This window comes from Sorex araneus, chromosome 4 (assembly GCF_027595985.1).
Source record: "Sorex araneus isolate mSorAra2 chromosome 4, mSorAra2.pri, whole genome shotgun sequence".
Classification (NCBI taxonomy): Eukaryota; Metazoa; Chordata; class Mammalia; order Eulipotyphla; family Soricidae; genus Sorex; species Sorex araneus.
Window position 1 is genome coordinate 150,547,690 of NC_073305.1, and position 16,059 is coordinate 150,563,748.

General features: G+C 37.8%; 1 protein-coding gene across 3 annotated transcripts in view; it reads left to right on the forward strand.

The window, feature by feature from the left end:
• Positions 1–16,059, forward strand: part of NKAIN2 (sodium/potassium transporting ATPase interacting 2) — a 1,086,277-nt gene that overhangs the window by 972,858 nt on the left and 97,360 nt on the right. The gene's annotated exons all lie outside the window — the stretch shown is intronic.

Here is a 16,059-nt window from a genome sequence, read left to right on the forward strand (position 1 = left end):
CAGGTTTGGAGATCTCAGCCCCAGTTCCCACACTTTATAAAAAAAGTTTTACATTAATATAAAATATAATTAGTAAGTATATATGTGCACTTACTTGTATGTTTGCCTGTGTGTATATAAAAGCGATGTATATACATATGTAGGTATATATACAGATAGGGAAAGATATTGTTATTAGTTTTTCAAGGAAGTAGAGTGAAAAAATAGCTTCTCATATAATGTGTGTGTTTACACATACTACTCTGAAGTAATACTCTGTAATATATGTGATTAAAAATATAACAAAAAGATATGATAGAAGTTCCACTGTTAAATAATGCAATTTATAAGAGAACAAACCCATGATATTCATATTCTACTCATTTCCCTTCCAGAGAATAATACACATTTTATTATACAGAAAAAATTCCCATTCAAGATGAAAATAATCCAAATTCACAAGCAAAATGAAAGCAAAGCATGAGGATTCCTTTGTAATAGGCCAAGAAAAACTCTTAAAGCACAATAGGAACACACTTTAGAGGGCATAATTCAGGATAGAACTGCAGGGAGGTTATTAAAAGTGAACAGAAAGATTATAAAAGTGGAAATGTACTGTACAGAAAGTATTCACCAAGCATAAGATATACATTGCTACAAACTCTTAACAACTGAGTAAACGTGGAGGTTATGTATAACAATATATTAAAGAAAAATTCTAGGACAACAAAGTCAAAGCACCAAAAAGTTCTATAACACAGAGCCTTTCAATATCCATTGGCGTCAATTCAAGGTGAGATCTAGCCAATACTGTGAGGACCAAGCGCCCCAGAGCTAAGCATTTGATCTGCTCCTCCGCTAAAAGGAAGGTTAGCCTTAAACTGACACCTTTCTGTACTCCCTGTTGTGAAACTCTTATTTTCAACCATACCTGCCTTTAAGAAGGGAGTAGATTGCTACTTTCTTTCTTTCCCCTTAGGGAAAAAATGTTCAAATACAAAAAGAATTTATTTGTCTAATTAAATTTTCTCATACTATAAATGAGGAAACAGAGGTCTATGAGAGCAGGTGACTTCCCCACAGGGCAAAACTATTAGTCACAACTGGACTGATGTGAAGACTGAGCATACTCTGAAATGAAAAGCTAAGTAAATTTGTGCTTTTAATTTAAAATTTTTAATTGTGGTTTAGGTATCATGGTAAAAATAGTGGCAACATTTATAGTTTTTATGTACAAAATTACTGCACCTTCACAAGGTCTTTCATACATATCATAAATATGGTTATGTATGATGTAATCAAACATGAGAATAACAATATATTAACTACATGTCATACTCCTTTTTCTAACCCCTGTAGTTACTTCTTCCTCACTTTTTATTTTGTGTACTGTGAACATACTATAGTAACCTATATTAAATACTTCCTGGGGTTTGGGGTTTTTGTTTTGCATTTTGTCTTTTGCACCATTCCCTGCAATGCTCAGGAGCTACTCTTAACTTGGTTCTTGAGGCTCACTCCTAGGGTTGTTCAGGGGATTGTGTAGAACTCACAATGGAACTCTGGGCTGCCACATGCAGAGCATGTGTTTCCATCCTTTAAGTTTTCAACCTGGCCATGGATTTGATATAAAGTGTCCATTTTCTTTTTGTCATTATTTCTGCAGTGACGAGATGAGGCACGTTCTGACTGGTAGAGCTGGAGCGATAGCACAGCGGGTAGGGCGTTTGCCTTGCACGCGGCCAACCTGGGTTCGATTTCTCCGTCCCTCTCAGAGAGCCTGGCAAGCTACTGAGAGTATTCTGCCTGCACAGCAGAGCCTGGCAAGCTACCCAGGGCATATTCTATATGCCAAAAACAGTAACAAGTCTCACAATGGAGACATTATTGGTGCCCGCTTGAGCAAATCAGAAACGGGATGACAGTGCTACAGTGCTCAATGTCTCAGAATTGGAGATTGGAGGTAGAAGTTACTTTCCCAACTCTGCTTTAATAGCACTGATTATCCATTCCCACTAACATCTTTTCAGGTTTGTGCTAATAATTGAATCTGTAGAGTATACCCTGCAAAATGTCTGGTACCATGTTTTATTCTGAAGGCTTTCTGGAGCTAGTCTGTGCCTGTTCTCTATGATTTCTTATTCCAATTCTCTACCTACAAGGGGAACCAGGGGGACCTTGTGCAAAATGCAAATACAGGGCCTCCTGTTTAAATAGTTTTACAAATTTCAAGCTGGAATGATGGCATATTAAGCCAAATACTGGTCTCTTTTGGGCATGAGCCCTGTGTGACAATGTAGATCTCACACCCATGAAATCATCCCACCTGCAATGGTAAATGAAAGGATTCAAGTGCTGTTACAGCTTTTGGCACAACCCAAGCTGCTTTCAAGCTAAATCCAACCAACTTTGCAGAAGTCATTGACTGAAAGATGCTTCTTATTTCGCCTGTTACACAGCACCCCCAGCTGCCCTGCCATCTGTGGTGTGCCTCTTTAACTGATTCTATGCATTTCTACATTGCTTCATGGACCAAAACAAAATTTTACTGAATACTCCCATGTGCTTTTTGATTCTAATGCCTTTCTTCTGATGTTTGTTGACCTTGAGATAATAACTATGCAAGTCTCTACCATGGTCCTTGGCATAGAAGCGACAGTACATTTTTATCAGTTTACTCTTAGACAACACTTAAAGGCACCTAAGCAAACTTTGTCATTTTACAGAGCAGCAATGAATCACAAAGTTACACAATATCATAAAGCTTCCTGTCACAGCTGTCCACATTCTTTTTTTTCCCTAAATGCCCACTTCTAGGGAATTCTGTGCTGCTAATATCATGAGAGCAGTTTTCTTACAAAAATTATAATTCTGTTCATATGTCTGAGATACCTATTTTTTCAATTGTTACTTTATTATCTTAAACATCAAAAGCAGTAAAGATTATAAGTTAATTTAGTCAGCAATGGTAACTGAGCAGCAACTAAGCAGTACACAAAAGCATGACATAAAAACATGAAAAATATGTAAGGGGCCCATGATTTTGAGAAACACTAAGTAACCCTGGAGAGCAGAGTAACTATAAGCCAAATATGTATTAGAGAAAGTTACAGTGATGGGTTAGATCTGATGACGTGATACTGATTAGATAGAACTTTATAAATTCCAAAAGAGTATACACACACCAAATGGAATATATATGTGACAGAGTCTGGAAATCAGAAGTATATATTTCCATTGACAATTGAAGCTGGTTAATATTTCTATCCTGTTTATTTTCAATTTATTTTTAAAAGCATAATAGGCTTTGCAATGAATAAAACTCTTGAAGAAAACAACACTATGAAAGTCAACAATAAAAGGATCTATAACATATACTTTTAATTTCTAAGTTGCCTGAAGAAATCAGCATATCTAGCCTTGATGGAAGTTAACCAAACAGGTTACTAACCTTGATAAGAAACATTCAAACTGTATACCAACACTCCACAACTATATTTTCTCAGAAATTCCAAAATTGTTAGAACTGTGTGAAAATGTACAAGAAAGAGCAGGTAAGAGGAACCCTCCTGGGAAAAGAATTCTTATTTTCACCTATAACCCACATTTATAACAGCAGCAAACCAATTGTTTGAGCTTAACAGCATGATACATTCTCAGTTACAGTTATCTGCACATATCAGCCAATGATAGTTTCTCTGTCAGATTGTATCTCCCAATCTAGGTGAGCTAGAAAACGATTATAATGTGTCATCTTGTCATGATTAAAAATAAAACATGAGAACTTAGATCTTCACACAGTTTGTCAGATATATTTAATTCAGTTAAAGAAGCTATTCTACAGATCAAATTCCAAAGGTATTATGATAAGGTAATAAGTAACAATAGAAACAAACATAAAGATTGTATAGGAAAATAGAAATAGATGAAGTCATAAGTACTTCAAGAGAAAATAATAGCAGTGAAATAAAACGTGCTATGATTCAAATGCTATATGCAGGCTAATGAATTCTAAATAAATGTGATTTTACCCTGAGATTGAAACCTATAGAATAACCCTAGTTCCATATTTATCTCCGTATTTTAACCTATTTTATATTGGCATTAGATTAACATCAAATCCTGGAGGGCTTAGAAGTAACAGTAATATTTTCTTCAGCAAAAAGCAAGCTCAATAAATTAATAAATTTTAAAGATATTTTTGCTTTGCTTGGTAAACGACTGCCGTAAACGTTTGATCATCCCATGAATGATCAAATATAACCAGAGAACACAACTTATCAGCAGCCTGATGGTGCCTTCAGACTTCCAGATACCCCAAAATTGCCGCTGTACCTTTGGTCGGACCCCAACAATTTGGGACCAAGTTTACCAAGAAATTAAATGGCCAAAAGTTAGGTATGTGGGAGTTACACCAACAAACCATCTCCAGCTCAGCTATACAAGCTCACCTATTGGCCTTATCTCAGAGACCCATAAATCTTGAAAGAGATCAAAAACCAAAGTCAGAGCCAGTGGTGCAGCATGCTACAGGTGAGCCTGCATGCCCTGCAAGGCATATACCAATAGTTTATTTTTCTGGAAAAGATAGAAACAGGAGCTATTATCCAGAGGAGACACTCAAAAGATTCTCTGAACCAAGCAGCTGGCTGCAGAGATGCCTTCAGACTTTAAGCCAGGCCAGCTTCACCTGGGTGCCTCAGACAGGGGCAGGTTTCATCCCTCCAACTGCGCTCTAAAAACCCTGGTGGCCGCCAACTTTCAGAACCCAATGAGAAGTGCAAGTTCGGCAGTTCAAGTGATGACAAACTCCTGGCCTCAAGGGATAGGGGATGGACCGGGCTACACAACCCCCCACCCCATGGGACCTTGGAGGTCAGGTCCACAAACTGCCTCTGGCTGCTACTTAATATCTTAATGGCCATGACCGAGAGACACACAAAAGAATCTCTGAAGTGGGCAGCTGACTGCAGAGATTTCTCCAGACCCTAACTATCTGGAATTTTGGAGTTCCAGGAGCATGGGCTGCTCTTGTGGCCACGCCATATCTTACACTATTCAGAACAAGCAACACAAAAGAGAGTATAGAAGAGATTGTCTGCCATAGAGGGATGGAGAGAGGTGGGATGAGGAGTATACTGGGGTTCTTGGTGGTAGAAGATGTGCTCTGGTGGAGGGTTGGGTGATCGATCATTTTATGGCAAACTCAAACAGAAAAGCTTTGTGACTATCTCACGGTGATTAAAAATATAATGATAATAATGCAATAATAAAATAAAATTAACATTCTGGAAAAAAAAGTAATGTGAAGTTCATGTCCAATTCAATCAGCTTAATCAATGGCAGAATAAATAGCAGTACTTTAGCAGAAAGAAAAAAATGAATCATGATCTTAAAAATAAAATAATCGGGGCTGGAGAGATAGCACAGCGGGTAGGGCGTTTGCCTTGCACACAGCTGACCCGAGTTCAATTCCCAGCATCCCATATGGTCCCCTGAGCACCGCCAGGGGTAATTCCTGAGTGCAGAGCCAGGAGTAACCCCTGTGCATCGCCAGGTGTGACCCCCCAAAAATAATAATTAATTAAAATTAAATAATCTGGGGAATGAAGAGAGAGCCTAAGAGTTCAGACACTTGTGCTGCGTGCAGCTGAGCCCAGTGCATCCCTGGCACTGCATGTGGTGCCCTGAGCACCTGAGCAGAGTCAGGAGTATGTCCTGAGCACTGGCAGTTATGGTCCCAAAGTAAAAATTAAATTAAATTAAAATTAAATTAAAATGTAACTTTCATACATTTCATACAATGCTTCAATAATGTGTGGTTTTCTTTCAATTTCTTAATTATTCCACAAAGCAAAATTTATAATTTTAATGTAGAATTTGTATACATTAATGTATAATAATTTTAAACATAATGTATAATAATGTATAATTTATAAGTAGGATTTACCTTAAAGTAGAAAAACTATGAAAACTATTGCTATTTTATTTAGAAATTTTATTCTGTTCACAATTATAAATCATAATTTTCCCTTTTATATAAAATCACCATTCAGACTCACAGTTACAAAGTTGTTCATGATCAGGTTTCAGTCATACAGTGTTCCAACACCCAGCTCCACCAGTGAACATTTCCTACCACCAATGTCCAAATTTTCCTCCCTCCACCCCAACCAGCCTTCCTTTAAGGCAGATACCCAACCCTCTATCCCCCAGCACACATTTATGACAGACATTTCTACTTTCTTTCTTTCCTCCCTTCTATCTTCTTCTTTCTTTTCTTCCTTCTTTCTTTTCTTCCTTCTTTCTTTCTCTTCCTCCTCCTCCTTCTTTTCCTCCTCCTCCTCCTCTTCCTCCCCCTCCTCCTTCTCTTCCTCCCCCTCCTCCTTCTCCTCCTCCTCCTTCTCCCCCTCCGCCTCTCCCCTTTCCTCTTCTCATCCTAACCCTCTTCCTTCTCCCTGTCCTCCCCCTCTCCTTCCTCCGCCCCTCCCCTTCCCATTTCCACACCTCCCCCCTCCTTCTCCTCCTCTCTCTCCTCCCTATATTCTCCTCCTCCTCCTCCTCCTCCTTCTTATTCTTATTTTTACTCTTATTCTTATTCTTCTCTCCTCTTTCTTCTCCTTTTTCTTCCCCTCCCTTTTCCTTCTCCTCCTCCTCCTCCTTCCTTTTCCTCTTCTCTCCTTCTCTTTCTTCTCCTCCTTCTCCTTCTCTTTCTTCTTCTTATCTTTCTCCTTCTTTTCCCCTTCATTCTCCTCCTTTTCCTTCCTCTTTATATCTCTCCCTCCCCTCCTCTCTCTCTTTCCTCTTAGGAATTGTGGTTTATAATATACCTACTGAAATGTTATCATGCATGTCACTTTACTTCCTCTCAACACTCACTTCTTGTTCAGAGAAATCATTTTTAAGTATTATTGTCAGTGTCCTTTCTCTGTCCTAACTCTGTCACCTCACCTTGTAGTAAGCATCCAATCATGGACCAGTCCCCCTGGCCCTTATTTATACTGTCTTTGAATATTAGTCTTATACTATTTTTATATCCCATAAATGATATGAATCATAATTTTTTCAATGTGCATTTAATTTATTTTCACATAAAAAGACAGTATATCTTTGAGGACCATTTACCAGAAGGTAACTTTTAGGTCCTGGTCAATTGGAGTCCTGGCACAAAGAATTACTTGGAAAAAATCACTTAAAACTCCCTTATCACTCCATCAAAAAATACACCTAAAAATCTAAGTTACAGAATTCTCATAAGAACTAAAAGATAAATTATATAAGAAAATAATTTGTAGTTTATAGTGTATTATACAATATTAAGCATTGTTATATTTATTTCTTTATGTCTTATGGACTACTTACTCCAATAATTCCCAGGTTTATGCAGATCCAATTAATTCTAGCTCATCTCTCCACTTTCTTGATACACTTTCTTAAATTTTATTTTTACATATGCTTTTTTCCAGTAAAAAATAATTACTGGAAAATATGTGAAGAATAACTCTTCTTCCCAGATTTTGTTTCTTGAGGCAGTGGCAGGCAAGTTCAACTTAGACAAAATTTATTCATAAGCAGTTTAGAGATCTGTTTACTTTGCGCACATCCTCACATATGCACAGTCCTCCACAAATATCTAAAGCATCACTTACTCTGGGAGTGTATGGAGGATTGTGTCCAATAGCCCTTCCATACCATGATCAGTGAGAGGCATTACTGGTAATATTTGGGCAGGGTTTCAGTTTGTTGTTATCACATCATATCTATGAAAATAAAGAGCTATGGAAAGATGTAATTACTAAGTTGATAGCATGAAAAGAAATGAAAAGGCACCATCACATCCAAAAAATTGATTGTGCTTAAGATTTTCAACCAAGTTATAATTGAAATTAAAACATGAATGTCAAACAAACTAAGGTCGGCACAGCAGAAAAAGAGAACAGTCCATGATTCAAAGATGATGTTGTCTGTCTGCAACATGATGTCTGATTTGATCCCCCAAAATGTACATCCTAGAAAAAGTAGACTGGAAAATGACTGCACTGGGCAAGAAGGAAAGTTTGGAGGGAGGTATAAGTGCTCTGTGGATTTGGGGGTGTTTCCACTCATGTCTGGGACAAATGAGCATAAGGAAATAATTAAGTAATAGTGACCTTCTAGTTACACAGAAATGCCCATTGTTTTTTCCTCTAATCATCTTTCAAAGATTCCCATCAAAAATAGTCAAAGGTAGGTTAGTTTTGCTGCTTTTCTTTTCCAACATCTCACTATTATGCCTCAATTGTGCAGTTCAAGCATTATCAATAACCTGGGAAGGACATAAATGGCAATGAGTCAATAATGACAACATGATTGATTTATAGTCCTATGATCTAATCCCTTATAAGTGTACATGTAATTATTTCGTCAAACATTTGCTGAGTTCCTGCTCAGTACCAATCCCATCATGCGTCCCAAAGGATGCATCAAAGAATAAGACAAAAACCTTACCTTTTTTATCCCACTTTTCAATGAATAATACAAAAAATAAACATGCATAATAGAATATCTATGTCAGTTATATAAGAAAAAATGACATAGCAAGTTACAAAAACAGAGAGGCAGTTTAGAGGGAGAGGTTACTTAGATACAGAAAGTTATGGAGTCATCTTCTATAAAATGACATTTGTGCAAGTATCTGAATAATGTGGAATGAGCCACATTAATGTAATAGGAAAAAATTGAGCAAAGGGGATAGACAGGGGTTAAGTCCCCTAAGATGGCAAAAAGTTAGCTATTCTTAGTTAACTAAGAGCTAGGTTAACTTAGAACTTAGTTATTTTTTTGTTTGCTATTCTTAGTTAACTAAGAACTTAGTTAACTTAGTCTTATAGATAGACTGTGTGAAGGAGTAAAAAAGAAGAATTGACAGTAAATTTGGAGAAGTCAGGTTAGCAAATAGGACAATTAAGGCTGTGCTAAGGACTCTGAATTTGATCTACTTATATTATCAAGAGAACGGGTGGCTTGGTTTTATTTTTTTTTATTAAGAGACCATGACCATGACTTACAAAGTTGTTTATAATAGTGTTTTCAGCCACAAAATGTTCCAACACCAATGCCATCAACGCTGTCTCATCTTCACCTTATGTAACACCCCCAAGCCTGCCCCCAGGGCAACCATATAACATATTTATGAAATTACTTGCTTCCAACAAAACAGAAAAGGAATGGCAAATGGAATTATCAAAAAAATAAATAAAGTAAACTTCTGATGATTGATTTCTATCTATATCTATATCTTTATTACATATAATATATAGATATAGATATATTATGTCTATATCTATATATAATATTTATATTATATATTATATCTATATCTATATTATATATCTATGTTATAGATATATAATATATTATATGAAATATATAGATATGATATATCTATATTATATAGATGTATAATATGGATACAGATATGATATATCTATGTCATATCTATATCTATATTATATATCTATATTGTAACTTTTCTTAACAGAGAAAGATTTTTTTGTAAGGTCTTGAACCATAGTGCAAAGAATTTACTGTAGGATGTTAAGAAGAGAGTTCATTAGATAGACAGTTAGCTCGACCTAAGTAAACTAATTGATAAAATATGTTGTTTTGGATCATACTGGAAAAGAATAGGTGATGGCGAATTTTTTGAATTTTTATTTTAAATATACTTAGGGATCTTCTTTAAATATGCACATGAGAGGAAAAGAAATCACAGATAACTTATCAGTAGACAACAGCTGACTGGTGCTATTTACTAAGAAGGGAAATATGTGAAGAAATGGGGGAGTTAGATACAGAAATTCAGTAATTAAGTATTGGACATATTAAATTATATATCTACTACCCAGTCAATCAGGGATGCTGACTTGGTGGCAGAAATATTCATCTGAATTCAGTGCAGAGATTGGTTCTGGAACTAAGAACTTGAAATTTATTTGCATTTAGTTATTGTTGGGTGTGACTTTCTCCCTACTGGAAAAAGGGGCATCTGGGTGGAGAAGGCCCAGTCCCTATCCAAGCAGGCTTGGAGATCTCAGCCACGGGTCCCACACATCTGGGTTCCACTGCCATTTCTTTTATGGGTGAGGTCATCCGAGCGTGTGGAGAGTGGCTTTGAGCATGACTATAACTGGGTTCTGGAGCTCTTGGGCTGCTGGGGCTCTACTCAGGGCAGGGAGGGAAACTCAACCCAAGGTGCCCCTTCACCAAGGGGCTCCAATGAAGACAGCCAAGGACAGGGGCAGTCACACCCACAAACTGCCCCTGGCCTGTATAATCCCATCAACGGCCAAGATCCAGAGACTATAAAACAAAGCTCCCAGAAGAGAGCAATGCAGAGTCTCCTGCCCCCGCCCCATCCTTCTCAGAGAGCCCAGCAGCTACCAAGAGTATCCTGTCTGCACAGCAGAGCCTAGCAAGCCACCCGTCATGTATTCAATATGCCAAAAACAGTAACAACAATTGGTCTCATTGCCCTGACCCTGGAAGAGCCCTCAATATGGCAGCATTAAGGACAAACAAGGAGAGGCTGATAAAATCTCAGGGCCGAGCTAGGCTGCCAAAACAAAGAAGGATTAAAATGAGTTTTTGCAATTTTACGGCACGTACGCTGCCATTGGAAGCATCTATCGAAGACCTGATGGTGCAAGCACAGAAGATCTAGTCATTGGATTGACTGAGACAAGAAGGCATCAAATACATCACGCCATTTTCGACACTGGAGAAAATCTGTTCCTTGGAACATGCAAGTACAGGTACCAGTGGTGTCGGTGTCCTTGTCAACTTGAACTTGATCATGAGCATTGATTCGTTCAAATGCCTAACAATCCAAATCAAACGCTTATGTTTGAATAGATGTGGCTCATTGCCAGCAGTCTCTATCTTCATTTTCTACACACCAACATCCAAATACGATGGAGAAGAAATTGAGAAGTTCTACATGGAGCTGGAGAAGTTCTATAAAGAAGACCACACTTTCTATAAGGTCATTGTTGGTGATTTTAATGCCAAGATAGAACCTAGAGGGTCACCCAGAGAACTCCACATCAGGACCCACGGTCTAGAATGGAATGAACTGAGTTCATCGTGTTGACCAAAACCATCCATGATAATTTGCAGTTCCAGAAGGATGAATCTAAACGTTGGACATGGGAGTCTCCCGGTGGAGAGTTCCACAATGAAATTGACTACATCATATTCATTCAACGGTTTTGACTGACCAATGTCACTGCTATTCCAAAATTCCAAATGGGATCAGACCACCGTCTCCTTCATGCGAAATTCTACTTCACAGAGCAGGGAGAAAGGGCTGCAAAGTTTAAGAAGAGAACTCCCTGAAAGACCACCAACTGGGAGCTCTTTGGCACTATTTCAGCAGTATGGGAAGATGCTGTTGTTGACAATATTGATGAGGAATATGATCCACTGGTTCAGCACCTCCATGATTGTGGGAGGAATGCAGAGAGAGAGAAAGCCACAAAAAGTCTCCTGTCTTCAGAAACTTTCAAGTTAATTCACCAACGTGGTCTGGCGCGAGCCCCAGGCAATCACAGGCTAACATCCGAGCTGTGCAGAGAAGCGATAAAGAGGGACCTCAAAGAGAGAAGAGCACCAGTGTTGGCCGATGCTGCAGAAGCCGGGACAAGTATTCGCAACACCTGCCTATCCTTCGCCAGCTGTAAGACCAAAATGACTGCCCTCCGACGACCTGATGGATCTATCACATCTTCCAGAAGGGCAGTGGAAAAGGTTACCATGACTTCTACTTGGATCTCTTTGATAGCCATGTCCACCAGCCCACATACCAAATTCCACTGCATGGATGTCACTTCCAGCGATCTCCCTTCCGAAATCTGACATGCCGTTCTGTCAGTAAAGAAGCATACAGCACCCAGTGCAGACAAGATCAGATCCAAACACCTAAAGAATCTGCTACCAGTACTCATCAATACCAATACACTGGCTCCGCTGTTGACATACTACCTGTCTGTATGCAAGGTTCTGTCCCAATGGAAAACCAGCAGGACCATCCTGTTGTGCAAGAAGGGAGACATCCAGGACTACATCAAACTAAGATGCCTCTGCACTTCAAAAGAAACAGAGACTAAAATACAGAAAAAGCCTACAGAATGGGAAAGAATATTTATCCAATACCTATTTGATAAGGGATTAATATCCAGGATATACAAGACACTAGTAGAATAGTACAAGAAAATAGCTTCCAATCCCATCAAAAAATGGGGAGAAGAAATGAACAGAAGTTTCCTCAAAAAAGAAATATAAATAGCCAAACAGCACATGAAAAAATGCTTCACATCACTAGCCATCAGGGAGATGCAAATCAAAACATCAATGAGATATCATCTCACACCACAGAGACTGGCACACATTCAAAAGAACAAAAGCAACCAATGCTGGCGTGAATGTGGGGGAAAAGGGACACTCTTTCACTGTTGGTGGGAATGCCAACTGGTCCAGCCTTTCTGGAAAACAATATGGACATTTCTTCAAAAACTAGAAATTGAGCTTCCATCTGACCCCACAATAACACTTCTGGGAATATATCCCGAGGATGCAAAAAAGCATAGTAGAAATGACATCTGTACCTGTATGTACCTGTATGTAACACTGTTCACAATAGCCAAAATCTGGAAACAACTCCAGCGCTCTAAAGCAGATGACTGGTTAAAGAAACTTTGGTACATCTACACAATGGAATACTATGCAGTTGTTAGGAGAGATGAAGTCATGAAATTTGCTTATAAAAGGATATAAATGGAGAGTATTATGCTAAGTGAAATGAGTCAGAAAGAGAGGGACAGATATAGAAGGACTGCACTCATTTGTGGAGTATAGAATATCATCACATGAGGCTGACACCCAAGGACAGTAGATGGATACAAGGGCCAGGAGGATTGCACCATAGGTGAAAGCCTGCTTCATGAGCAGATGGGAGAAGGCAGATGGAATAGAGAAGGGATCACTAAGAAAATGATGGCTGAAGTAATCAGGAGTGATGGGAGATGTGTGCCAAAAGTAGATAATGGACAAAACATGATGACCTCTCAGTGTCTGTGTTGCAAGCCATAATGTCCAAAAGTAGAGAAAGAGTATGGGTAATATTGTCTGTCATAGAGGCAGTGGGAGGGTGAGAAAAGGGGGAGGGGTGTACTGGGGATATTGGTGGTGGGGAATGTGCACAGGTGGAGGGATGGGTGTTTGATCATCATTGTGTGATTGTAACCCAAACATAAAAAGCTTGTAACTATCTCACAGTGATTCAATAAAATTAAAAGAAAAAAAAGAAAGGTCAAATAAAATGCATCACAAAAAAACGGGGGAGACATCCATGACATCGGCAACTATCGTCCTATCTGCCTGTTGTCATGGATGTCTCCCCCCTTTTTTTAGAATCACTGTCTTCCCCCACCCCACCCCACCACACCACACACACACTTGTGGCTATTTTCCAACCATTGACCAGTCCTTCTGGCTCCTGTTTTCCCTGGCCTTGGATATTATCTCATATTATTTTTTTTATATCCCACAAATGAATGAAGTCATTCTATATCTGTCCCTTTCCTTCTGACTCATTTTACTCAGCATGATACTTTCCATGTCCATTCATTTATAAGTAAATTTTATGACTTCATTTTTCCTAACATCTGCATAGTATTCCATTGTGTAGCTGTACCATAGTTTCTTTATCCAATTGTCTGTTTTCAAGCATTTGGGTTGTTTCCAGTTTCTGACTATTGTGAATAGTGCTTCAATGACCATAAAAGTGCAGATGGCATTTCTGCTGTGTTTTGGGCCCTCGGGGTATATTTCTAGGAGTGGTATGGCTGGGTCAAATAGGAGCTCAATTTCTAGTTTTTTAAGGAATGCCCATAGTGTTATCCAAAAAGGCTGGACTTATCAGCATTCTAACCAACGATGAATGAGAGTCCCTTTCTCCCAGCATCTGTGGCAGCACTGGTTGTTCTTTTTTGATGTGTGCCAGTCTCTGTGGTGTGAGGTGATATCTCATCGCTGTTTTAATCTGCATCTCCCTGATGATTGGCAATGTATAGCACTTTTTCATGTGCCTTTTGGCCATTTGAATTTCTACTTGAAGACATTTCTGTTCATTTCTTCTCCCCATTTTTTCAAGGGGTTGGATTTTTCTTGTAAAGTTCTACCGGTGACTTATATATCTTTTATATTAATCCCTTATCAGATGGGGATTGGGTAAATAATTTTTCTTATTCCATGGGCTGTCTTTGTATCTTGGTGACCATTTCTTTTGAAGTGCAGAAGCTTCTTAATGTTTTCTCATTTGTTTATCTTTGTTTCCACTTGCTTTGTCAGTGGTGTTTCATCTTTGAAGATGCCTTTAGAGTCAACATCATAGAGAGTTTTACCTAAGTTTTCTTCCATGTACCTTACGGATTTAGGTCTGACATTAAGGTAGTTAATCCATTTTGATCTGACTTTTTTGCACGACATTAGTATATCACTGTGAATCTGTTTTAAATAAATAATTTTTAAAAATTTTTTAAGAGTTAAATATTGTCAATACTGTTAACTGCTTCAGGATTAACATGGGGCATTGTGTTGTGCATTGTAGGTCCTGAACAAAAAGACACTGTCTTCATGAGGCAGGGTATTCAGAGTGAAACTTTGAATTCTGGTATCCCAGCTCTGCTCCTTAATCACCGTATTACCTTGGCTAATTGCCTAACCTCTCTACAAATCAACATCCTAGTCTGAGAACAACATGGGACTTAAGTAATATTTTTTGTTAGTTTTAAATGAACCACTGCACAAATCAAACTCAGAATGTCATAAGCGTTTTAAGCATTTCGATATAGATGCTCCATCTTTTAAAAATTTAAATCACTATGTATATGATTAAGTAAATTTTCTGCCTCTGCATGAATTCAGTCATCATAACATGCAAATGAGAAGATTCAGGAAGCTATGTTTACTCTCTTTTCTGATTCCTTCTTTCTATGAATTCCATAGGCCTTAGGGGCAGTATTAAATTTAGAGAAGTTAGAGGTTTTTTTAGTAACTTTACTGACCTCAACTCAGATAAGGGAATATTGTCTGTAATCATCACAGTACATTCTAGTTCTAACTTCAAGCATCCCAGACATTCAAATGTGAGAGCAAATCGGGATGAGGAGATTCACTAATTTCTCTGACAAGAATCGCAGCTCAAAGAGTTTGCTACAGAGCTAATGATGATTTACTAATTTTTAAAAATGTTAATACTTTCCTATTTGTTCATTTCTAATAAATATTGAAACTACCCAGAAGATAATTATAAACATATGATTTCATTACAAAAATTGTTTAAAACTTTTTATTAAAAAATCAATTTCTAGCAAGAAAATTGTTCCCTGTTTTAGAGTTTTTTGTTTTAGAAGCAGAGCACAATGGTTGGTTTAATTAATAATGATGGAATTATATTAGTATAGCCAATTACGTCCTTCATGACTTAAGGATAAACTACTATAATGTTCTATTTCCCTTGAATGTGCATTCCTCTGGCTTATATATTTATATACTGGGGACACACAAACAAATCTCTACCCTCTGACATTTTGTCTTTATTAATTTGGGAGAAGAGAGAGATGGAACTAGTTTATAAGAAAACCACCTGAGTCACACTTTTTAGAGCTACATATTAATATTTCCTACCTATTCATACTATAGTAATACTTCATATTTCATATTTCATTCAATTGACATTGATTGAATCTGATGCTGATAAAATTTCCTCTACTGCCCTTTTAAAAAATAGTAGTTATCCACATCTATCTTTGTTCTATCTCCTCCCAAACTTTAGATGTAGATAGAAACCTTCCATGTAGTATTACCTATTAAACTCTTCCTGAAAACTTGCAATTTAGAAATTAATTTCAAACCACTATACAAACAAGTGAGATTACATCTATTTTGTTCACATTGGGGTCCAATGAATTGCTTAAATACCAACAAAAATCTTTTTTTTTACTGAGTTAGCAATGGTCATGATTGTGGAATGCACAGATT